At 36.6% G+C, this 24,866-nt stretch overlaps 1 protein-coding gene across 10 annotated transcripts in view; it reads left to right on the top strand.

Annotated features, from left to right (window-relative positions):
• The window catches only part of ENOX1 (ecto-NOX disulfide-thiol exchanger 1), a 585,101-nt gene that overhangs the window by 290,242 nt on the left and 269,993 nt on the right, over positions 1–24,866 (top strand). For 8 of the 10 annotated variants that reach the window (XM_025364772.1, XM_025364776.1, XM_025364779.1 and 5 more), the window contains one exon: positions 16,815–16,958. The exons of the other annotated variants lie outside the window; for them this stretch is intronic. The gene's annotated coding sequence lies outside the window, so the exon portion shown is untranslated. The remainder of the gene's footprint in view (positions 1–16,814; positions 16,959–24,866) is intronic. 10 annotated transcript variants of the gene reach the window in all.

Below are 24,866 nucleotides of genomic sequence, written 5' to 3'. Positions count from 1 at the left end.
TTTATTTTTCTCAAGATATTTTGTAAATTTCCTTTTCATTTCTTTTTGTGAGCCAATAGTTGTTTAGAAGTGTGTTTTTAAATTTCCATGTATTTGTGAATTTTCTCTTTTTTTGTTATTGATATCTTGTTTGATTTCATTGTGGTCAGAAAGATACTTGGTATGATTTTAATCCTTATAAAATAAAGATTTGTTTTATGACCAAGCATGTGATCTATCCTAGAGAATGTTCTGTGTGCACTTGAGAACAATGTTCATTCTACTGCTGCTGGGTAGAATGTTCTGTACATTTCTGTTAGGTCCGTTTGGTACATAGTGTTATTCAGGACTGCTGTTTTCCTTAATAATTTTCTGTATGATCAATCCATATTGAAGGTGAGTTATTGAAGTCTACAACTATTGTTATCTTCCTGTTGAACTATTTTTTTCACTATATAACAATCTTTGTCTCTTGTGACAGTTGACTTAAAGGCGCTTTCTATATTATAAAAATAGCTACCCCTGCTTTATTTTGGTTACTATTTGCTTGGAGTATCTTTTTCCATTCTTTTGCTTTCAGTCAGTGTGTCCTTAAAGTGCTTCTCTTGTAGACAACACATAGTTGAATCTTATTTTTATATTTATTTATTATTTATAATATATTTTATATATATTTATTAAGTTTGATCCACTTAAATTATTGATAAGTAAAATACTATTGTTATATTGTTAGTTGTCTTCTGTTTTATAGTTCTTTTGTTCCTCTTCCTTTTTGCTGTTTTATTATGTGAGCTTTTGTAGTAATAAGCTTTTATTCTATATTTTGTATCTACTGTACTTTTGTAATTACCATGAGGTGTACATAAAACTTCTTATAACAGTTTAAGATAACATATCTTGAATAACATACAAAAACTTCATGTTTATTACACACTGTTATTGATGTGATAATTTACTTTTTATATTGTGAATTATTAATATTTTTGGTTATACTTATTAAAACTTTTGTCTTTTTACTTTATATTAGGATTATAAGTAATTTATACATCTCCATTACAATATACATTGTTACGTATTAGTCCGTGTATTTACCTTTACCAGCCAAGATTTATATTTTCATATACTTTCATGTTGCTGTTTAGTATCCTTTTGTTACAACTTGAAGAACTCCCTTTCACACTTCTTATAAGGAGGACCTAGTGTTGACATACTTCCTTAGTTTTCATTTGTCTTGGAACATCTTTGTCTCTCATTCATTTTTAAAGGACATTTTTACCAGATATAGTATTTCTGGATGGCAGCTTTTTTTCTCTTTCAGCACTTTGAATATAACATCCCGCTCTCATCTTGCCTGCAACATTTCTGCTGAAAAATCTGCTAATACTTGTATGGAGATTTATATATGTGATGAGTCATTTTTCTCTTGCTTTCAAATTTGTCTTTGACGTTTGACAATTTAAGATTAATTTCTTCTAGAACTCTTTAGGTTCCACCTATTTGAGTTCTCTCATGAATTTGAATGTCCATTATCATCTTCAAGTTTTAAAAAGTTCAGCCATTATTTCTTTAAATAAGCTTTCTGTTCCTTTTTCTCTTCTTCTTCTGAACGTCCCATAATGCATATATTAGTTTGCTTGCTGATGTCGCTTGCTAATCCATATATTAGTTTGCTTGCTGATTAGTCTGCTTGCTCTTAAGTCTAGTGGGATTTCCTCATACTTCTCTTTCTTCTCTAATAATTCAAAATGGCATGTCTCTGAGTTTATTCTTTCTTCTACTTAATTGAATCTGCTGTTGAAACTGTTTTTTAGTTCAGTCATAGTAACTACAGCTCCAGAATTTCTATTTGGTTCTTTTTTATGGTTTCTATCTCTTTGTTGAACTTCTAATTTTGTTCATTTATTTTCCTGATTTGTTCTCTTGTAGCTCACTGAGCTTCTTTAAGATAATTGTTTGAATTCTTTGTCTGGCAGTTATAGATCTCCATTTCTTTAGGGTTGGTTCCTGGAGCTTTATTTTGTCTTTTTGGTGGTGTCATTTTCCTGATTTTTTGTGATCCTTGTATCTTTGTGTTGGTGTGTGTGCAACTGAGAAGCAGTCAACTCTCTCCATCTTTACAGACTGACTCTGGCAGGGAAAGCCCTTCACAAGTAATCCTGGAAAGAGATTCTGGGCAGGACATTTGACAAGGTCTGCAGCTGATGCTGTTGATGAGGTCCATGGGTGGGTCAGGTGTCAGGGTCTGTGGGTAAGTGGATATGTGTCCAGGGTCTTTGTATTGTGGATATTGACCTTTATTATTTATTTTTCTATGGGCAACTTGTGTCTTTTTTGGAAGAAGTGGTTATGGCTGTTACCAAAGATGTTTCTGAATTACTCTTGCTTGTCCCTAAACATAGTGTGTTTATCAAACTAAGAAATTAACATTTACACAATACAATTAACTATGGTCTATACTTTATTCTTTTTTTTTTTTTAACTAGTTTTTCAACTGTGTCCCCTTTTTGTTCCAGGATCCAGTCTAAGATACCACAGAGATCATATTTCTTTAGTGTCCACCAATCTGGGACGGTTTTAGGTTTTCCTTGATTTTCATGACCTTGACAATATTTAAGAGTAGTGGTCGGTATTTCATGGAATACTCATTATTTCCCTAATATGTTTTCGCAGTTAGAAGAGCATTAGGGATATTAGGGAAAAATACCACAGTGGTAAAGTACATTTATCATGATATCAAAGGTACATGGTATCAACTTGACTTTAAATGGTGATGTGTGAACCTTGATTACTTGATTAAGGCAGTGCTTGCCAGGTTTCTCCACAATTACTACTTTCCTCTTCCATATTGGTTTCAAGCAAGTCACTAATTCTGTCATCCAGTCAAGGGGAAAAAAATTAAATTCCATCTCCTGATGGAAGAATATGAAAGAATTGTAGACATATGTTAAAAGCCACCATAGTAATGAATATGTTAGGGATACTACTTTGAGTCACTTTAACTGTCCTACTCCTTGTTAAATGAGTGGCTTTTGGCCACTCATTTTTTGTATTCATCATTGAGTTTTGCCTGTAGCAGGTCTAACTAGATGTTCTAATTATTATTTCGTTCATTCCATCTTTAATTTAGAATTCTGCAAGAAATATACTTTTCTCACCCATTTATTGATTCAGTCATTCAGTTGACTATTGACAAAATTATGGACTCATGGATAATTATTTTATTCTTTGAGGTGTATAGTCCAGTATTATTATTTATTGTTTCTCAAATTGTTGCAGTTTTGGCCATTGGGAGCTCTTGAAGGTTGGCTCCTGTTACTTTGATGTGTCCAGTTCTAGTTATTATTATCATTTTTTTAACATTTTCATGTTTCCTGTTACTATAAGATGCCCCAAGCACATCTGTAATAGATATCAAGCTAACCAACAGTGAACAAATCAGTAATCTCAGAAACACATATTAAATGTTAACAGACTATGCTAAATTCCATGAAGAACAATGAAAGTTTAAGATATTTCCGCCTTTGAGTACACTATAATCTATTTTTCAAAGGTAATACAAATGAATAAAGATGATTCAAAACACATGGCAGTGCAAAATTATGGCAGTAAGGGCTGGAGAAGCTCTCAAAAGAGGAAAAAGTACCACCACGTTTACTATACCAAGAAAGGAGGTCCAGGGAAATATATATGGCTTAGTCAAGTGAAGGAAGTATTATTATAGGGTATGAGAAGCCATAAGAAACAAAATCATCTTAGATGAAATGGACGAGTTTTTTATAAGATAAAATTTACTAAATCTTATATTAGAAGAAACAGAAAATGGGAATAGTTCTGTATTTGTTAACTAAATTGAATTTATAATTCAGAGCCTTCCCACAAAGAACACTCTAGATCCAGATGCTTTCACTAATGAATTCCTTCAAACATTTAAGAAGAAATACCAGTGTTAAACAAAGGCAGGAAATAGAGGTGGGGAGAACACTTCTAGTCATTGTTTGAGAGCTTCATAACTCTAATACCAAGTCCTGATAAAGACATTATTTTAAAAAATCACACATTGATATTCTTTATGATCATAGACACAAAAATGTTTAACCTACAATTAGGAAATAACACATAATCACTGCAGTGATGTGTTATTATGTATTAACATACAATAATACATCCTGACAAAAATGAATTTCAAGTATGTATGCATTCTTTAATATTCAAAATCAATCCACAACAGAAAAAAAAAAAGTTACTAGTTACAGAGACAGCATTTTATAAAATTCAACCTCTAATCATGATAAATCTCAATCGAACTAGGAATAAAAGGTATCTTTCTTAATCTGTTAAAGGGAATCTATGAAAAACCTTCAACTAATGATGTTAACAATGAATACCTTCCCTCCAAATCAGGAAAAGAGATATGGGTGTTCTCTCTCACCAGTTCAACATTGTAGGGGGTCCTAACCAATGCAGTTGGGCCAGTAAAAGAAAAAAAAAGTATATAGATTGGAAAAGAATAATAAAAATACTTGGCGACAGCAAGTCAAAAATTTACTTTAAAAACTGTATAGAAAATCCTAAGGAATCTAAAAAAAGATCTATTTGAACTTAGCAAAAATCTCTTGAATTTACAAGGTTTCAGGATACAAGATATATGTAAAGTATCAATGCTATTTCTATACAGTAAGAAACATTTGGTAAATGAAATTGCAAATGGAAGAGTATATTAAGATTTTTTTCTTCAAAATATGTGTATGTTTAACACAGTTCCAAAAGTTTGGTTTTTTGGTGGAAATTGATAAATTGGTTCTAAAATTCATACAGAATTATAAGGACTTATTAGTGTCAAATTATTTTGATAAAAGAATGACAGTGCTGGGGGACTAGCTTTCTGATTTTAAGACTTCTATAAAAGCATTGATAAGAAAATATGGTATTAGACAAAGATAGACAAATAGATCAATGGAACAGAATATGTTGTCATGAAATAGACACAGACTTACACAGTAAATTGATTTAATAACAAAGCAATTTTGTTACATATAGGAGAAAGGCTCATTAAGAAATGGAGGCTGGGTGTGGTGACTCACGCCTATAATCCCAACACTGTGGGAGGCCGAGGTGGGAGAATTGCTTGAGCCCAGGAGTCTGAGATGAGCCTGGGCAACATAGCAAGACCCTATCTCTAAATAAATAGTCAAAGTAGCTGAGCATGGTGGCGCACATCAGTAGTTCCAGGTACTTGGGAGGCTGAGGCAGGATGGCTTGAGCTCAGGGGTACTAGGTTACAGTGAGCTATGATCGTTCCACTGCACTCTAGCCTGGGCAACCAGAGTAAGACCCTGTCTCTTGAAAGAAAAAAAAAAGAGAGAGAGAGAGAGAGAGTCAATTGCTAGAGTAATTCTTTAACTGTATTGAAGCAAAATGAACCTTAACACCTTAACAGGCCACTCACAAAAATTGATTCAAAGTATATAGTTTGAATTAGATCTTTACATGAAAGTAAAATTTGTAAGATTTCTAGAAAAAGTCAAAAGATGATAACTATTTCTTAGGATACTAAAAGCACTCACATTATAGAAAAAAAATCAGTAAACTATACTCCACAAACATTAAAGATGCCCTATAAAAATTTTTTTAATAGGTAAGCCACAGAGAGGAAAAATATTAATAGTTTGCAATACTATGAAAAAGGAATTGAATATAGAATATATAACAAACCTTTACAACTCAAAAAATACAAAGAAATATTTCTTCCAATTGGTAAATTACTTCAACGAACCTTCACAAAAGAAGACAAGAATGTTTAATAAACATCTGAAGGCATAATAATAACATCATTAGCCATGAAGGAAATGCAAATTTAAGTGCTACTTCACATGCACTAGAAAAAGCTAAAAATAAAAGGACTAAGCTCACTAAACATTGGTGAGGATGTGGTAATGCTGAAATTCTTGTACTGTGCTCCTGAGGGTATAACATATTACAGGAATTTTTGAAAACTAGTGGGTCCTTATAAACTTACACATGTATCTTAACTATGCCCTGGCAACCTCACACCTGTTTACTTAAGAATGAAAGGATATATGGCTTTGTATAAGAACATAAAGCCTTGATAAGAATGTTCATAATAGCTTTGTTTATTAATAGGCAAATACTGGATCAAGCCAAATGACCATAGACAGGAGAATGGATAAGTTATGGTAAATTCACATAATATTATATGTAGTAGGTTACTAGTCATTTATACAATGGAATACTTATGAATTAACTACTGGAAGATTTAACAAGAATTATAATCATTACATTGAACAAAAGGAACCAAGCATAAAAGAACGTATACTATATGATATCCTGTATGATTATATACAAAGTTCAAGTATAGGCAAAGGCACTTATGGTGATAGACATTGGAATTTCACATTTGAGTGGGGCTTGACTAGAAGGAAACTTTCTGGGGTGATGGAAATGTTTTGTATCTTGACCTGTGTGTAGGTTACTTGGGAAGGTACATTTATCAAAGCTTAGTGAACTGTACACGTAAAATCAGTGCATTTTACCATATATTATACTCACTGAACAATAAATTAAACATAGTCTTTGATAGTCTCTATTGATCTTTGGTGAAAGATTTGTCAAACTTAGATTTTCTGTATTCATAAAACATAGGAAGGGATGTGGTATTTCTCAAACTTGGCATATCTCAAAGTAAAGTCACTGTCATTTTACACTCCCTAAGCATGCAGACATATACCCTTTCCCCTCTTGAATCTCCCCTCATTCTGTCAGTGTTCTTACAATCTCTCCCACACGTAGGCTCAAAATATTCCTATAATCTTTGACTACATCTCTTTTTCCATTATCCATTTCATCTACTTGATGGAATTTTTTCTCTGCATTTTTCTTCCATCCAACCCTACCTTTATATTTCCACTGCTATCTAATTGACCTATTCAAATAGCAATAGCCTTTTTTCTTATTCTAAACTTTGATGCCACGTTCATCTTCAAAAACACTTTTAATCGAAATCTGATGCAAATCTGATACTTCTGATAAGCTCTAAACCAGTCTACAAAATTTCAAATTTGTTATTCTCAATTTCACACTCATCTTATTCTCCAACTCCATAAAACTCCACTCTGTGTGTCACTCACCATGTGTCATGATTTGTCTCATCTCTACTATTTTATTATTGTGAAAAATGAATATATGTGCCTTCTTACAATATTTGTTAAAGGTACCTTCAATAAAGGTACAAATACATTGTAAACAATAAGTTAGTTGGGGGACTGTTCCATCATTTTCTTAGGTTATATGAAGACACTGCTGGTGAAGCTTTATTTTTTACTCATTTGTTTAATAAGAATGTAGTGCACTGTGCTGGACACAGTACAAGATTTGTTTGCAAACATAATGTACGTGGTCTCTGCCTTGACAGAACATGAAGCTTACCAGATTAGAGAAAAATCCAAAAATTATAATTCAATGTGATACATGTGATGGGAGGGCTGTCATATTAGTCTCACAGTATCTGTGGGTCTTCATATTAGTTAATTGTGATTACTGTGATGGTTGATTGGGTGTCAGTGTGACTGGTCTAAGGGTGATATGGTTTGGCTGTGTCCCCACCCAAAATCGCATCTTGGATTGTAATCCCCATAATCCCCACATGTCAAGGGAGAGACCAGATGGAGGAAATTGAATCATAAGGGCAGTTTTTCCCATGCCGTTCTTACAATAGTGAGTTCTCATGAGCTCTGATGGTTTTATAAGTATTTGGTAATTTCTCCGTTCATTTTCCCTCCTGCACCTTGTGAAAAAGATGCCTTGCTTCCCCTTCACCTTCTGCTATGATTATAAGTTTCCTGATTCCTCCCTAGCCATGCAGAACTGTGAGTCAATTAAACCTGTTTCCTTTCTAAATTACCCAGTCTCGAGCAGTTCTTTATAGCAGCGTGAGAATAGACTAAAACAAAGGGATACCCAGATAGCTGGTAAAGTATTAATTATTCTCAGTGCTTCAGTAGGCACTGAGCTTGTCCTTCTCCTGCTGAAAGGGAAACCTGGATGGACTATTTTGGCATTTGATTAGAACGATAGGGCTGCCCCCAGGGGAATCTGTGAAGGTGTTTCCAGAAGAGATTAGCACTTGAGTCAGTGGACTGAATGGGGAAGATCTGCCTTCAACGTGGGCGGGTACTCTCCAATCAGCTGGGGTCCCAGATGGAAAAAGAAGGCAGGGGAATCGTGAATACTTGCTCTTTGGAAGTCAGAACTCCCTTTTCCTTCTGTCCTTGTATATCAGAAGTCCAGACTCTTGTCATTGGACTCCAGGAGTTACACCAGGAATGCCCTAGGGTCCTAGGCCTTTGGGCTTGGTGTGAGAGTTACTACTTCCTTGGTTCTAAGGCCTTCAGACTTGAACTGAGCCTTGCTATCAGCTTCTCTTGTTCAGCTTGCAGATGGCTGGCCTATTATGGAACTTCTCAGCCTCCATAATCAAGTGAGCCAATTCCCCTAATAAATCCCTTTTTATACATCTCTCTATATATAGATCCTATCAGTTCTATCTCAAAGGTCAAGGCTCTCCAAAGAAACAGAACCAACAGGAGAGGGAGGGGGAGGAGGAAGAGAGAGAGATAATTTTAAAATATTTTAAGGAATTAACTGATGTAGTTATAGACACTGGCAAGTCCAAAATCTACAGGGTAGGCCAGCAGGCTGGAGATCTAGGGAAGAATATTACAGCTCAAATCCAAAGACAGTCTGGAGGCAGAATTCCCTTTCTTGGGGACCTCAGTCTGTGTTGCCTTATGCAGTTCAACTGATTAGATAAGGCCTACCCACATTATGGAAAGTAATCTGCTTTACTCAGTGTCTACTAATTAAATGTTAATTTTAACATCTTCACAGTAACATCTAGACTGGTGTTTGCAACTATCTGGGTACCATGGCCTAGCCAAGTTGACAACATAAAATTAACTATCACTGCATTAAAATTTAAGACATAAAATTTTAAAGAGTTGAGTAAGAAACAGTTTATGGATGGAGAACACCAGATTGCAAGAGGTTTAGTGTCTCAATGACAGAATGAGGCAAGTATTTATTGGGAAAGTGCTAAGGTAAAATAAAATTATTTGACTGGTTTGCAATTACAAAACGGACTTTTCTTTGGTACCTTCTTGGAAAGTCCTTAGTAACGTAATTATGTTCGTTAGCTGCTTATAATGCACTGGGGTTAAGTTTTAGTTCTAACGTAAGCATTTCTCAGAAGTGACCCGAGTTAAGTTTTGCTTATGTTGGCAATTTAAGCAAGATTAAGGCTATTTTTAAGGCCTCTGGTTTTGTTTGCTCAGGAATTTTCAGGCCTGGCCCCTATTTTCATTTTGCTTAAACAACAGTTGGGAATCTGAGCATGCCTTAGCTGGGTCCTCCAGCTCCAGGTCTCTCATAAGGTTTCAGTCAAAGCCATGACCAGGCCTGCAGTCATCTCAACTAGAGCAGCATCTGCTCAGTTTGGACAGAATATATTTCCAAGCTCATTGGTTGTTGGTAGGATTTAGTTTCCCATAGGCTAATAGACAAAGGGCCCAAATTTCTTACTGGCTGTTGTCTTGGAAACATCCCTCAGTTTCTTTCCAAATGGGCCTCTCCCCAGGGCGGTTCACAAAGTAGCAGCTGATCAGAGAAAGAGGGCAAGAGAGATGTCATGTGTCACTTTTGTCATAGGTGACACCCCATGCACCTGTGATGCACCTCTAGTTGAGATTCACTATATAACATAATGAGGAGACTATTTCTATTTGATCCAAGGGTTTTGGCCAGAAATAGTCTGTTTTGAGATTACAGAGGATGGTGGGAGCAGATATTTCTGGTGAAGAACTTAGGTCTGATCTTTGGAAAATAGGGAGCCCTTGTAAGTTCTTGAGTAGTGGATGTGCATAATTAGAGTTACATCTTAAGAATTATCTCATCTATGCATTCATTCACTTATCTTATTTATTTTTGATATGGAGTCTCACTCTGTTGCCCTGGCTGGAGTGCAGTGGTGTTAGCTCACTGCAACCTCCATCTCCCAGTTCAAGCCATTCTCCTGCCTTCTCCTCTCGAGTAGCTGGGTCTACAGGAGCACATCACCATACCTGGCTATTTTTGTACTTTTAGTAGAGATGGGGTTTCACCATGTTGGCCAGGCTGGTCTCGAACTCCTGACCTCAAATGATCTGCCTGCCTGAGCCTCCCAGAGTGCTGGGATTACAGGCGTGAGTCACAGTGCCCTGCCGTATTCACTTTAGTTCAAATGTTTATCTCCATTATAGCCTGAGGATGACTCATTTTGGGCTCTTTTCAGGATGAACTACAAGAATAAATACTAGCTAGAAGTTTATGGTTGATATGATTTGGATGTTTGTCCCCTCCAAATCTCACATTGAAATGTGATTCCTAAAGCTGAAGATGGGGCCTGGTAGGACGTGATGCGATCACGGAGGGGTGGATCCCTCATAAATGGTTTAGAACCATCCCCTTTGTGATAGGCGAATTCTCACTAAGTCCATGCAAGATCTGGTTGTTTAAAAGAGTCTGGGACCTCTCCCTTTTCTCTCCTGCCCCTGTTCTCATCATGTGATGAACCTGCTCCCTTTTGCCTTCCACCATGATAGTAAGCTTCTTGAGGCTGCACCAGGAGCAGACACCAGCACCATGCTTCCTGTATAGGCTGCAGAACCATAAGCCAAAATAAATTTTACATTATGAATTACCCAGCCTCAGGTGTTTCTTTATAGCAATCTAAGAATGAACTGACACAATGGTAGTGCATAAATTGTGATGTCATGGGTTGGAATGAATGGAAAATAGTGTTGATAGGTTTTCAGTGAAAGGAATAAAGAAGGATACTCTGTATTTATTACAGGCTCACTCTCTTAGTCTATTTGTGCTGCTATACCAAAATACAATAGATGGGGTAATTTATAAAGCATAAAAATTTGTTTGTTCACAGGTCTGGAGGCTGAAAAGTTAAAGATGAATGCACTGGCAGGTTCAGTTTTCTGGAAAGGGAAGCTCTCTTCCAAGATGGTTATTCTGGAGGGGAGGAACCCTTTGTCCTCACATGGCAGAAGGCAGAAGAGCAATTATCCAAATGCTGTGTGAAACATTTTTTAATAAGGGCTTTAATCTCATTTACCTGGGAGGAGTCCCCATGGCCTAATCACCTCTTAAAAGCCCAATTTCTTAATACTATCACATTGGCAACACTTGAAGGGGCTACATTTTAACCATAGTATTCCACCCTGGCCCCTCTCCCAAATTTATGTCCTCTCACATGCAAAATACATTGATTCCATCCCAGTAGCCCAGTCTAAACTTGTTCTAGCATCAACTCAAAGTCTAAAAACCAGAGTCGCATCTAAATCCTATATGGGTGAGACTCAAGGCACAATTTATCTCAAGGCAAATTGCTCTCCTGCTATGAACCTGTGAAGTTAAACAAGTTGTGCGCTTCTAAAATATTAATACAATGGTGGGACTGGGCGCAATGGATTATGCCTGTAATCCCAGCACTTTGGGAGGCCGAGGCAGGTGGATCACTTTGAGGCCTGGAGTTCGAGACCAGCCTGGCCAACATGACGAAACCCTGTCTCTAACAAAAACACAAAAACTTTAGCCGGGTATGGGGGCAAGCACCTGTCTACTCAGGAGGCTACTCAGGAGGCTGAGGCAGGAGAAACGCTTAAACCCAGGAGGTGGAGGTTGCTGTGAGCCGACATCCTGACACTGCATTCCAGCCTGGGCAACAGAGCAAGATTCTGTCTCAAAAATAAAGTAAGATACAATGATGGGACAGACATAGGATAGACATTTCCATTCCAAAAGGGAGAAATAGCAAAGAAGAAAGGGGTAACAGGTCCCAAGTAAGTCTAAAACCCAACAAGGCAAACATTACATCTTAAGACTTGAAAGTAATCTTTTACTTCGTGTCTTCCCTTCAAGACACACTGGGGTGGGTTGGGTCTCCAAGGCTCCAGGAGACCCTTCTATGACAACATTGTTGAGCATAGCCCATGAAGAAGCTCTCACCGGTTGGAGTTCAGCCCTTGTAGCTCTCTCAGACTGGAGATGCATGCTGTGGCTCTACAATAATGGGATTTTATGAGTGAACCTGCCCCCATGGCTGCACTAAGGATTGCCCTACTGAGGCCTCTCTGCAGTGGCTCTGACCCCACAGTTCCGCTAGTCATTGCACTAGTGAAGGGTCTCTGCCATGGCCCCACCTTTGTGGCAAGCAAGTTCCTGCCTAGGTCCCAAGGCTGCCTGAGACATCCTTTGACGTCTAGGCGGAAGTAGCTGTGCCTCATGGCTCTTGCACTCTGTAAGCCTCAGAATTATGACCATATGGAAGCTGCCAAGGTTTACAGCTGCAGCTGGGTCCACTCAAGCCACAGCTGGGGAGGCTGAGGAATGCTGTACCAGAATGTGGGGAGTAGAGACTTGAGCTTGCCCTGGGCAGTGAGTCCCCAGATCTCCCAGGCACCCTGGGTCCCTTCCTCAAAACCATTCTGCCCTCAAAGCCCTAGCACTCTGTGTCCGTGATGGGAGGGGCAGCCTCAAAGATCTTCAAAATGTGTTTAAGGTCATTGGTCCATTGTCTTGATGAATAGCACCTGGCTTTCTTCTAGCCCTATTAATCTCCTTACCAAACAGTCACTTGGTCATGCCCTTGGTTTTCTCTTCTAAATACACTTATTTTTTATGCTCCACATGTCCGAGCTGAAAATTTCCCAAATGCTCACAATTTGAGATAATGGAAAATTCGGAATTTACTCCACCAAATATTCTAGTTAATTGCTCTTAAGTTGTGCATTTCACAGAGTCCTAGGACAGGATTATAAAATATATTATAAATTCAGCATAATTCTTTGCCATTTTATAACAAGGACGGCCCTTCCTCCAACTTCCAGTACCCTGTTCCTTATGTCCATCTGAGATCTCAACAGAATAATCTGTACTGTTCATATTTATACCAACGTTCTGTTCACAACCACTTAAGTAATCCATAAGAAAGTCAGGCTTTCCCTAGTCTTCTGCTGCTTCTTAGCCCTCACCAGAATTGCCCTTAATGTTCTGTTCGTGACAGTACGGCTTTTTCCAGCATTTACCCATTACCATTCCGGCTTCTACCCATTACCCAATTCCAAAGCTGTTTCTACATTTTTAGGTATTTATTACAGCATCATCCTATTCCTCTGGTACCAATTTCTGCCTTTGTTTGTTGTTCCTATAACAAATACCATTGATTAGGTAATTTATAAAGAATACACATTTATTTTCTCACAGTCCTGGAGGCTAGAAAGTTCAAGATTAAGGCACCAGAAGATTCCGTTGTCTGTGGTGCTGGCTTCTCTCCACTTCCAAGATGGTTTCTCTGGAGTGGGGAGTATTGCTGTGTTTGCACGTGGTGGAAGACAGATGGGTCAGCTACCTGAATGCTGTGTGAAGCCTCTTTTATAAGGGCCTTGATCACCTTCATGAGGGAGGAGTCCTCATGGTCTAATCATCTCTTAAAGGCTGTACCTCGCCATACTATCACATTGGCAACACCTGAGCACATTTCAACCCTAGAACTCTCCTTGATTAGACCTTCCACAGCTAGGAAATAGGGAGGGTATAGGGGAATTCAAGCCACTGTGGGCTTTTAGCTCCTCTGTTCAGTACAATATTGTATGGGTCTGGCAAGGACGAAGTAGTGTGGCTCAGTGAACCCTTGCAAAATAACTGTATTCAGAGGAACTATATGTTAAATTTATAAATGATGAGATTCCTGCCAACCTTTTTTTGAATTAAAGTCCCAAATACGGGGGAAATAAGAATGTTCATTAATGCAATAAGACATTTCTAAATGAATGTTACAAATCAAACAGTCTTTGCTTTTATTGCTTCTAGGGAATTACAGCCACCATCATTTTGTGGCTCTGTGCTTGTAAAAGTACAGTACATCTTTTCATTATACTTTCCAGAGTAAAAGGGCATGTGGTTTCTGTCCACAGTGACAGACCTGTTTTCTTGAACAATACGCAGGAAAGGTCACATTGGAGATTTGAGTCTCAAGCCCTATGATTTAAATTTGAGGCTAAGTTTAAAATTGGCATGTCTAGAGCTTGCCAAGCTCCATTAAAAGCCATGGTGTCATTTTGGATTACAGTTGAATAGAACAGGACCCCATGGGATCGTGTGCCTCTCTTGGTAGCAGTACATTGATTTTCTTTGTACTATTACCTGGCTGTGTTGTCAGGTTAGGTATCTATTTTCATACCAAATCCTGGAAAATAATGTCTAATTTCATGAACCCATTTTTTTCTAAAGTATATAATATTCTGGCTTTTCAATTATAATAGAATTTCTGTAAATGCCTAATCATGTCTGTGTGTTTACTTATAGTTGATCTTAAATGCTATCTTCGTCACTGAAGCCTTCTTGATTCCATTCATCCCCAACAGAGAGGATCTCCAATTCCTCTGAGCTTCAGAACACATTTTCCATCACCGATAACACCCATGATCTGTTATACAACAATACTACTACTATTTCCTAACTTTTTTTTTTTTTTTTTTTGAAACAGAGTCTCACTTACTCACCCAGGTCCAAGTGCAGTGGTGCAATCTTGGCTCACTGCAACCTCCACCTCCTGGGTTCAAGTGATTCTCATACCTCAGCCTCCTGAATAGCTGGGATTAATAGGTGTGCACCACCACACCCGGCTAATTTTTTGTTTTTGTTTTTGTTTTTGTTTTTGAGATGGGGTCTTGCTCTATCACCCAGGCTGGAGTGCAGTGGTGTGATCTTGGCTCGCTGCAAGCTCTGCCTCCCAGGTTCATGCCATTCTCCTGCCTCAGCCTCCCAAGCAGCTGGGACTACAGGCGCCTGCCACCACGCCTGGCTAATTTTTTGTGTTTTTAGTAGAGATGGGCTTTCACAGTGTTAGCCAGGATGGTCTCCATCTCCTGACCTCATGATCCACCCACCTCGGTCTCCCAAAATGCTGGGATTACAGGCATGAGCCACCGCGCCTGGCCAATTTTTGTATTTTTTGTAGAGACAGGGTTTCACCACCTTGGCCAGGTCGGTCTTGAACTTCTGGACTCAAGTGATCTGCCTGCCTTGGCCTCCCAAAGTGCTGGGATTACAGGCGTGGGCCACTGTGCCCGGCCTGATAATTTGTTTTTGAGTGGTATGAAGTAAACAGAATGCTAGTGTATGAGGTTTTAAGAAGAGTTGCTATTCATTTCACATTCATGTCACTTAGTTTAGATCCATTGGTTCAAGTCTTTTTTCCTCATTCTTTCTCAAGCTCACCTTTCTTCTTTCATGCAAAGATAAACTAGCTCTGTTTTCCTTTGTTCTTTTTCCTTTTTCCTTGCGTAATAATCCTAGGCTCTGGCTCTGTAGAACTTGAAAATACCATCAATCATTTTCCCTTGTTTCTTTATTCATGACTGAAGCTTTTGTGGCCAAAAATCCAATAAACTAAAAATTTCAAAAGTTATGCATTACCTTCCTGGCTCCATCATTTTCTAGTCTCATCTAAGGGACTTTTGGTCATGCGATGGGGCCATGAGCTAAAAGGTTCAGGACAAAGTCTATGGCATCCAAAGCTATCATTCCAAGGGATGTGTTGAAGCATTTATTTGGTGAGCAGTAACCCCGCAACACAGTGTGAGAGTGGGTACTGGGACAGCTGGTGGTGGGGTAAGTTGGGGGGGTCTCTGTGTTGGCACTGGAACCATCAGAAACAAACATAGAGATAGTTGACTAAAAACGAGAATGGAAACCCAACTAGAGCCCTTGCTTTGTCACCCTCAGCCATTAAGGTGGATGTAGCCACAACGAGATACAGTAATATCACTCAGTGATAGCCACAGAGGATGTGGGCTCAGTTCCTGATGCAATCAGGAAAACCAAGTGTTCTCATTCATCAGGACAGTGGAGGAACTGTGGGTCACATGGAGGGGCCAGAGGAAAATGAGAAGTTTGCAGTGCCAGCCTTGATGTAACGCTGCACATAATCCCACACCAAACACAAAGGAGCTTCTCAGTTTCCAGCAAGTTCTCTCTCTTTGCCTAAGGAAGAAAAGTTGGAAGAAAAACATATACTGCTTAAAGCTGGGCATTTGTATTTATGTGGGCCTGACTCAATAAGACAATATTTAATATAAAACTAAAGCAAATTAGGCAAGACAAGTTCTTAATTAATTAGTAATATTTGAATTAATTTAGTATGTTGCAGCATGATCTGTTCTCTTGTCAGTTCTGTTTGGGAAATATTTTTCTAAATCACCAAGGCTACAGAGTGAGATGAGGGAAAGTACCTGACCTGAGGCCTTTGAACTTTGATGGTTACAAGTTCTAAGCCTGAGGTCAGCAATCTGTGCATTGAGTTTTCTCATCTGTAAACTGGAGCCAATACTTTTCAATCACAGTGTTTTTATATTAAAGATCCCAGATTTAAAAGCCACTTGCACACTGCCTTATATCTGGTAGGCACTCAGTAAATACCGTCACTGCTCTTGTGCTCATACCCTGCCCACAGTTATTCAATCCCAGCCTAGATAAGAGGAAAAGCAGAAGTTTGCTTAGTTATAAATACTCCTAGCCTTTAGAAATTTCTAAATACAATATTGAAAGGTTACTGTCCCACTCTACCATTGATGAATAAGATGATTTAGGGTACAAAATTGATAGACATTAATAACATCATGCTGATAATACATACAAGTGATAATAATACCATTACAGACAGTAATGGTACTTTAGACATTTCCTAACGGTGTGCTTTTCTTTGCTTCCAGAAGCCTCTGGTATGTCAGAACCACGCTGTCTTCCATGGGACTTCCTTTGTGAAGAGCATCCATTTAAAAGACTTTTTTGAATACATGGTTTCAATCAAGTCCCCAAAGAACACATTTATCTTCTGAACTGCTGGCAGTTTTAAGGTTTGTGTTAATTTTTTCATTTTTCTTACTGAAGATATTAATTTTGAGGGATATTTTTTAACGGAAAATATTTATACTCTATTTCAGTTAGAACTCTGGGAGTAGATTTTAAACATTTTCATTTCTTAATTTCATTGAAAGTCAGATATAAATGAAAATAAATATCTTGTCATACTTATTTGTGTATACTTTGTGGAATGCAACAAGGATATTAGAAATAAAATATACCCCACGTTGGCTTAAAACAAATTTTATTTTTGTGTTTATAAATTCTAGCTGAATAGATTCAATAAATTTATGCCAAGCATCTACATATATCAGATTTAGTTAAGTACTTTCAATTGTTTAAGACCTTGTGGATAAATTATATTTTGAAACATTGAAAATCAAAACTGAATTTATCAATATCAACTAGTATTATCATTTTTCAAATTATAAAACTCAGTGCCCTGAATGTTTTCATTTAGTTCTACCAGAGGATATTCACCGTATGATTTATAAATGATAGAATAGGACTTGCTTGGCATTTTGTGTGTGTATGTGTGTATGTGTATTAACAGTTTGAAAAATTACTAACAGTATTGTTGCTTACTCAAGGAAAAAGCTTGCTAGCAGAGCAAGCATTTCATTTTGGAAATACATGTTTGCTGTTGAGATAGTACCAAGTAAAACACTTTTATTTTGAAGGTACTTTCTGACAAAGACCTAACCAAGGGCTAAATTCAGTCCATGTATCTTTCAAAGCTGGGAAAAGAAACAGGATATAGGATAAGGCTTGGTACATTGCATGGATAAAAACTAAATGAAGAGCAAAGGAGAAGGAGCACAGTACTTTCTAGCATGACACATCTTTTCCCATAGGCATTTATTTCATTTGGTGGTACTTTTATTCTGTCCACGGTGACAAATGCTTTCTCCCTTAGTAGCCCTTTACTGTGGTTCTACTTTTTTTCTTTCTTTTATTTCTACTAAGAATCAAAGTAGATTTTACTGTAGTGCTGGGCTAGACTCCAGTTTTCCCACTGTACCCTTCGTTGTTGGGCCTCATGATTAACCCCCATTGAACAGTGAGGCAGGGGGTATTTACTAAGGTATGGGGTAGATGGGAAGTTGTGCCTCCATCCTCAGCTTTCTAGCCTGGCAATTCAGTAGGATATCACAGTGTGTTGGAACCTAATAACTGTATCCATAGAAACAGAAGTGCTGGGCACGACGTGAGAAGTTACCTAAATGCTCCTACCTAGTCTACAAGCAAGATTCTGCGTGAACTGTCTGAAACCAATAAAAATCCATTTGTTTTCAAACCTTCATACCCAGGGATCCAATTTCCTTTTTCTCTTAGTTTTTTTTTTTTTTTTAATTTATTGTGATTAAAACACACACACACACACACACGCACACACACACACAACATGAAACCTACCCTTTAACCAGTTTTTAAGTGCATACTTTAGTGTTGCTAACTCTCTCCATGTTGTACAGCAAATCCTTACAATTTTTTCAACTTGCATGACTAAAATGCTATACCTGTTGTAAAACAACTCCCTGTTTCTCCTCCCTTCAGCTCTGGCAACTATAATTTTACCTTATTCTATGAGTTTGACTACTTTAGGTACTTCATATGAATGAAATCATGCAGTATTTTTCCTTCGGTGACTGGCTTGTTTCACTTAGCATAATGACCTTAGTTTGTCCATGTTGTCACATATGACAGGATTTTCCTTGTTAGGCTTAATAATCTTCTGTTCTACATATAGACCATGTTTACTCATTCATTTGTCAGTGGGCATTTACGCTGTTTCCACATCTTAGCTATTGCAAATAATGCTGCAGTGAACATGAGTGTGCAAATATCTCTACAAGATCCTGTTTTCAGTTTTTTTGATATGTACCCAGAGGTGAAATTGCTAGATCATTTGGTAGTTCTATTTTTAATTTGTGGAGGAATCTTCATACTGCATGCAGAAGTACCATTTTGCATTCTTACCCTCTGTGTACAAGGGTTCCAGTTTCTCCACGACTTTACTAACACTTGTCTATTTTTTTAAGTAATAACCATCTTAAGAGGTGACATTTCATTTTGCTTTTGATTTGCATTTCCCTGATAATTAGTGATTTTGAGTATCATTTCATGTATCTGTTGACCATTTGTATATCTTCTTGGGAGAAATGTCTATTCAAGTCCTTTGCCCTTTTTAAAATTATATTATTTGGATATTTTGCAGTTGAGTTGTAGGAGTTTATTATGTATTTAATATATTAACCCCTTATCAGATATATGGTTTGCAAATTTTTTCCCATTCTGTAAGTTGCCTTTTCACTCTATTGATTGCTTCCTTTGCTGCATAGAAGCCTTTAATTTCATATAATTCTACTTGTCTATGTTTGTTTTGTTACCTGTTCTTTTCTTGTGATGTCTAAGAAATCACAGCCAAGACCAAATATTATGGAGCTTTTTCCCTGGGTTTTCTTCTAGTAGTTGTGTAGTTTCAAATCTTATATTTAATTCTTTAATTCGTTTTGGGTTGATTTTGTTGTATGGTATAAAATAAGGATCCAGTTTTTTTCCGTGGCGTATGGATATACAGTTTTCCCAACACAATTTATTGAAGAATAAGTTCTTACACTTTTGTGGAGTCTTGGAACTCTTGTTGAATATAATTTGACCCTCTATATATGGGAGGATTTCTGGACTCTCTATCCTGTTCCATTGGTCCATGTATCTGCCTTTATGTCATTACCATGCCATTCTCACTACTGTAACTTTATATATTACAATGTTTTCATCTTGCATGACTGAAAGTCTATATATAATATATATTAATTTTTATATATAATATGTTATATAATATATATTTATATATAACATATATTTATATATTATTTTATAATATATATTATATAAATTATATATAATTAATACGTATTAGTTATATATAATATATATCAATTCTATATATTATACATATACATTATATATTATATATTGCATACATTATATATGCATATACATATATATTATATAAGTCATATATTATATATAATATATGTATATTATATATGATATATGTATCATATATAATATATGTATAATGTATAATATATAATATATTATGTATATATTATACACAATATATCTATTTTATGTAATGTATAATATGTATAATATATAATATGTATAATATAGAATATAATATAGAATATATTATGTATGATATATAATATATGATCTATTATGTATAATATATAATAGAATTATATAAAATATTAAAATATAATATAAATTATAAAATAATTATATAAATAAAAATATAAAATAATTATAAAAATATAAAAATAAAAAATTATATTATTAAAATATAAAATATTATATTATATATAATATATGTATAATATATAATATATATAGTATAGAGAGAGTACTGCATACTGCTGTTGAATTTGGTTTGCTAGTATTTGTTGTCAGCAAAAAAATTACTAGTATTTTGTTGAGAATTTTTGCACTTACATTCATCAGGGATACTGGCCTGTAGTTTTCTTGTGGCATAGTTGACTTTGGTATCAGGCTTATGCTGGCCTCATAAAATGAGTTAGGAAATGTTCCATCCTTTTCAGTTTTTTAGAAGAGTTTGAGAAGGATTAGCATTAATTCTTCTTTAAATGTTTGGTAGAATTATCTGGTGAAGCTATCTGATAGAGAACTTTTCTTTGTTGGAAGATTTCTAACTACTGACTCAGTCTCCTTGCTAGTTTTGGGTCTGTTAAAGCTTTCTATTTTTTCTTTATTTAGTCTTGTAGGTTGTATGTTTCTGAAAATGTATCCATTTCATCTAGGTTATCTAATTGGTTGGCATATCATTGTTCCTTGTAGTCTCTCTTAATCCTTTTTATTTCTGTGGTATCAGTTGTAATGTCCCCTCTTGCATCTATGATTTCAAGTCTTTCTCAAGAAAGCCAATGTAATTTCTGACCCCATAGCGTGTTGATTTATTTATGTTTCCATGGAAAAAGAAAATTTATTGGTCAGACTTCCCCTGTATCATCAACATAGTCTCAGTTCTTAAATCATCCTTCTTCTCTTTGGGAGAGATAAGCTCATTTTTAAAACTTTTCCTATAAATTTGAATAATCCAACATTTTAATTATCCTCATAGTTCTTTCCTAAGTCTCTTAAGTTCCCTACATTTCACTTAAGTTTTGAAGGCCAAATAGGTTGAAGGAACGTTAAAAATCATCTATTGATGTTTCTTCATCAGGGCAGTATTAGCATTTTAAGTGGGACAGTTCTTTGCGATGCAAGATTGTCCCATGCATGTTAGAATGTTTAGTAACCAGCTGGGTGCAGAGGCTAACGCCTGTAATTGCAACAGTTTGGGAGGCCAAGGCAGGTGGATCACCTGAGGTCAGGAGTTCAAGGCCAGCCTGGCCAACATGGTGAAATCCCGTCTCAACTAAAAATACAAAAAAATTAGCTGAGCATGGTGGTGGGTACCTGTAATCCCAGCTACTTCAGGAGGCTACAGCAGGAAAATCGCTTGAACCCGGGAGGTAGAGGTTACACTGAGCCAAGATCACGCCATTGCACTCCAGGCTGGACGACAAGAGAATGACTCTGTCTCAAAAAAAAAAAAAAGAATAGTAACCATGGTTCTCAGAAACCAAAGGCCAACATCTCCTCCAACCCCAGTTATTGTAATAACCAGCTTCAAACCTTTCTCTTGTCCAGCAGTAGAGGTCTGCAACTGCCCAGACTACACACACTTCACTTCAAGCTGACAGTGCCAAAATTGGCAGAAAGATGGAACTGGGTATAGCCCCCTTTCTCTAACTCTGGGTACCATTCTCTTTGCACTCTATTGTACTTCTACTCTGAGCTTACATTTATTTTTTAGCTGCCTAGAAATACACTAACATACATAAATGGATGGATAGACTCTTTTGAAGAATCGGAAATTCTGGTTTAGTGTTTAAAGAAGATCATTTTTCTTGATATAGGGACATAGATGAGGGGAAGATAATATTAGAACTCAGTACGGGAAAATGGCAGAGGGAGGACAGCTGTGGGGATGGAGGGAACAGCCGGGCTTGGACCTCAGGAGAAGTGGTGGGGCTGATACCGCAAAGGTGGCAGGTCAGTTATTGAGAACAGAAGGGGCAGAAAATCTGAAATCTGCAAGAAGACTGGGAAAAGGTAAGTCATAAGGTAGTGTGTGTGTGTGTGTGTGTTGTTGTTGTTGTTTTTCCTTTCACTTGCTTTTCAACAGGCACCGTAGTTTCAGCTCTCTCTGCTCTAGGCCACAAACTTCCTCAGAAATTCAAGGATCAGTTTGTGGGGAGCTCAAAGAGCCCTCGATTACAGCCTAACCTCTCTCTATTCCTTTAGTCCCAACATCCTTAGCCTCACCTCCTGCTGTCCCCCTCAACATTTCTGCCTTCTGCCTCACTTACTTACTGTTGCCAACACCCAGTTCCATCTTTATGCATGCAGAGTATGGGGGAAATGACTTGACAACTTCTGTTTCTCCTGATTTCTCTAAGGGTTCAAGTAAAGTTATAAACTAAAAGGAGAGGACATAGAAACAATTGACCTTTGGGGAATTTCTCCCCCAAAAGCTTTGGGGAATTTCTCCTCCAAAAGCTTTGGGGAATTTCTCCTGCAAAGGCTTGGGGAATTTCTCCCCACAAATGGCTCTGACCTCTTGAGACTTTTACCATGATACAATATGAACACAGCCTCTCCATGAAAAACCAAATTATCATTCACTAACATTTCCTTTGATTTAAGAAATCCTTGAGTTGCCCGGTACACAGTTACTTAATAATAAAATGAGAAGAATTCATGAATTAGCAATACAGTTTCCAGTAGGGATATCTCAGTTTTTATAGTGGGATTACACTTAATATCTGCCTCAGCTTCCACAAAATACACACAATGAGTACAGTGTTGAAAATGAGAACTGGACTAAAAGATCCTTTTCTTTGATTTCTGGTAAAATGAGGAATACTACATGATAAGATGTATCATCTATGAAAAGGCTGCATTTATAGGGATAGAAAAAATAATATCAAAAGACTTTCATTATGTTGTGTTATTTAATTATTTAAAGCTTTATGAGTAAGTTCTTGAGTCAGGTTTTTAAAATATGGGGATTTTCCTGTCTTGTCTTCTTTTTTGCATAGGACATCAAGTTATATTTGGCTTCTCAGAATTTCTCATTTCCTGAAATGCACTACTAGCTGTATAAACATGGAAGAATAAGTATTAGCTTTATGAGAACACGTTCCTCTACTAGTTGAAAAATAGCATATAATAAAAAATACAAGGATGTAATATTGAAAATTATAGATCAATATGCCCTCTTATTGTGGGTGTATATCTAATCCTCATGCATGGAGTCTGTTTTTTCCAGAAAAATGCACACTGTATCATACCACTTGTGTCTGTGATTTAGTTCTACCCCTTATATTTAATTATATATCTCAAGTGACTCTTGCCTTACTAGTGAAATGTTTCAGGCTTATTTTCCACTGTGATTTAAAAAATGAAAAAAAATAAAATAAAACCTCTCTGGCTTCTTGCCATTAATTCTAAGAATTACACATGATCCAAAATTAGTAAAATGTTAGTAGGTTTCCTTCCTGCTGGAGTCCCCCAGCACCCAATGAATGACCTCCTTGGGGATTATATTAGAAAATGTTTATTGGCAATTTTGAAAGAAAAGGAAGTCTTTGTGAGGAGCTTTAAAAAGTAATATTAATTGTAATCTTGCCCAGCTAATCAACACTTACTTGTAAGTGTGCAAATTGCTATTCCAAAATCCAGACTCTATATACATTTGTAGAAACAATGAAAACTTGGCATCTGTTAACTGTGTCCCTTAAACCTCGTATTCACACTCCATAAGGAAGAAAAAGAGTAACTCATATAAGTAATGTATGAGTTGAAACATTCTTTTAAAGCTGGAGGATTCAATATAACTACATTCAGATAATTCACTTCCACCTAGAAATGACCATTCATTTGCCAAAAGTGCCACTGACTTCTCATTGCAAGGATATCTTTTCTTCTGCAGTAAGTCTGCATTGTTTCTCTTTCTGAAGATGGAAACTAATCAGCCTGTATATTCCCAGCTCAGCTCAGAAATAAGAAAGTTAGACTTTGTTGGAACAGCTCCTTCTAATTGTCTCAGTTTCTACAGCTTTCTTTTTTTAAACAACAAATTTTAAAAAAAAATCAATTTTTATTGTCAAGTAGCTTAAACCTACAGAAAAGAGCAAAGCATATGTATTCACCCCCATATTTAAAAATTTTTAAATGTTCTTCAGATATCTACTTCTCCTTTCCCAGAGGTACTATCACGATAAGGTTGTTGTATATTATACCATTTACCACATATATAGTTATAATTAATCTCTCTATATATGTGTGTGTATGTATATGTGTATATATACACATATGTGCAGTATTTTTAAATACTTAAATATTTTAAAATACTTTTACATATATATGTGCATAAATATATATATATGTGTGTGTGGTATTTTTTAAGTTTACACAGATGTGAACATACTGAATATATACCTTTGAAACCTGTTTTTTCTCTCTGTATATATATGTATATGTATTTTTAGAATTCTCTCTGTTAATATATGGAGATCTGTTTCATTCATAGTGGTTAACTGTTACATAGTTTTCCACAAATGAAGTACGTTCACTTCCTCGTAATGGTGCCAGTCTGTTGCTTTTTCTGGACAATGACCTGCCTGCACCCACACATCTCCTCTTTTACAGTGGATATGTGAGGTGGCTGTATGATGCTGCTGCGTCCCACCTACCACAGAAGAGGCACTTGGGAAATATCTGTTCTGTGCATTCTGCTACAAGAACCTCTCACTTCCTTCTTCTCA

This window comes from Theropithecus gelada, chromosome 17, assembly GCF_003255815.1.
Source record: "Theropithecus gelada isolate Dixy chromosome 17, Tgel_1.0, whole genome shotgun sequence".
Classification (NCBI taxonomy): Eukaryota; Metazoa; Chordata; class Mammalia; order Primates; family Cercopithecidae; genus Theropithecus; species Theropithecus gelada.
The sequence above is the reverse complement of the archived record's forward strand: the minus strand, read 5'-3'. Positions and strand labels throughout refer to the sequence as shown.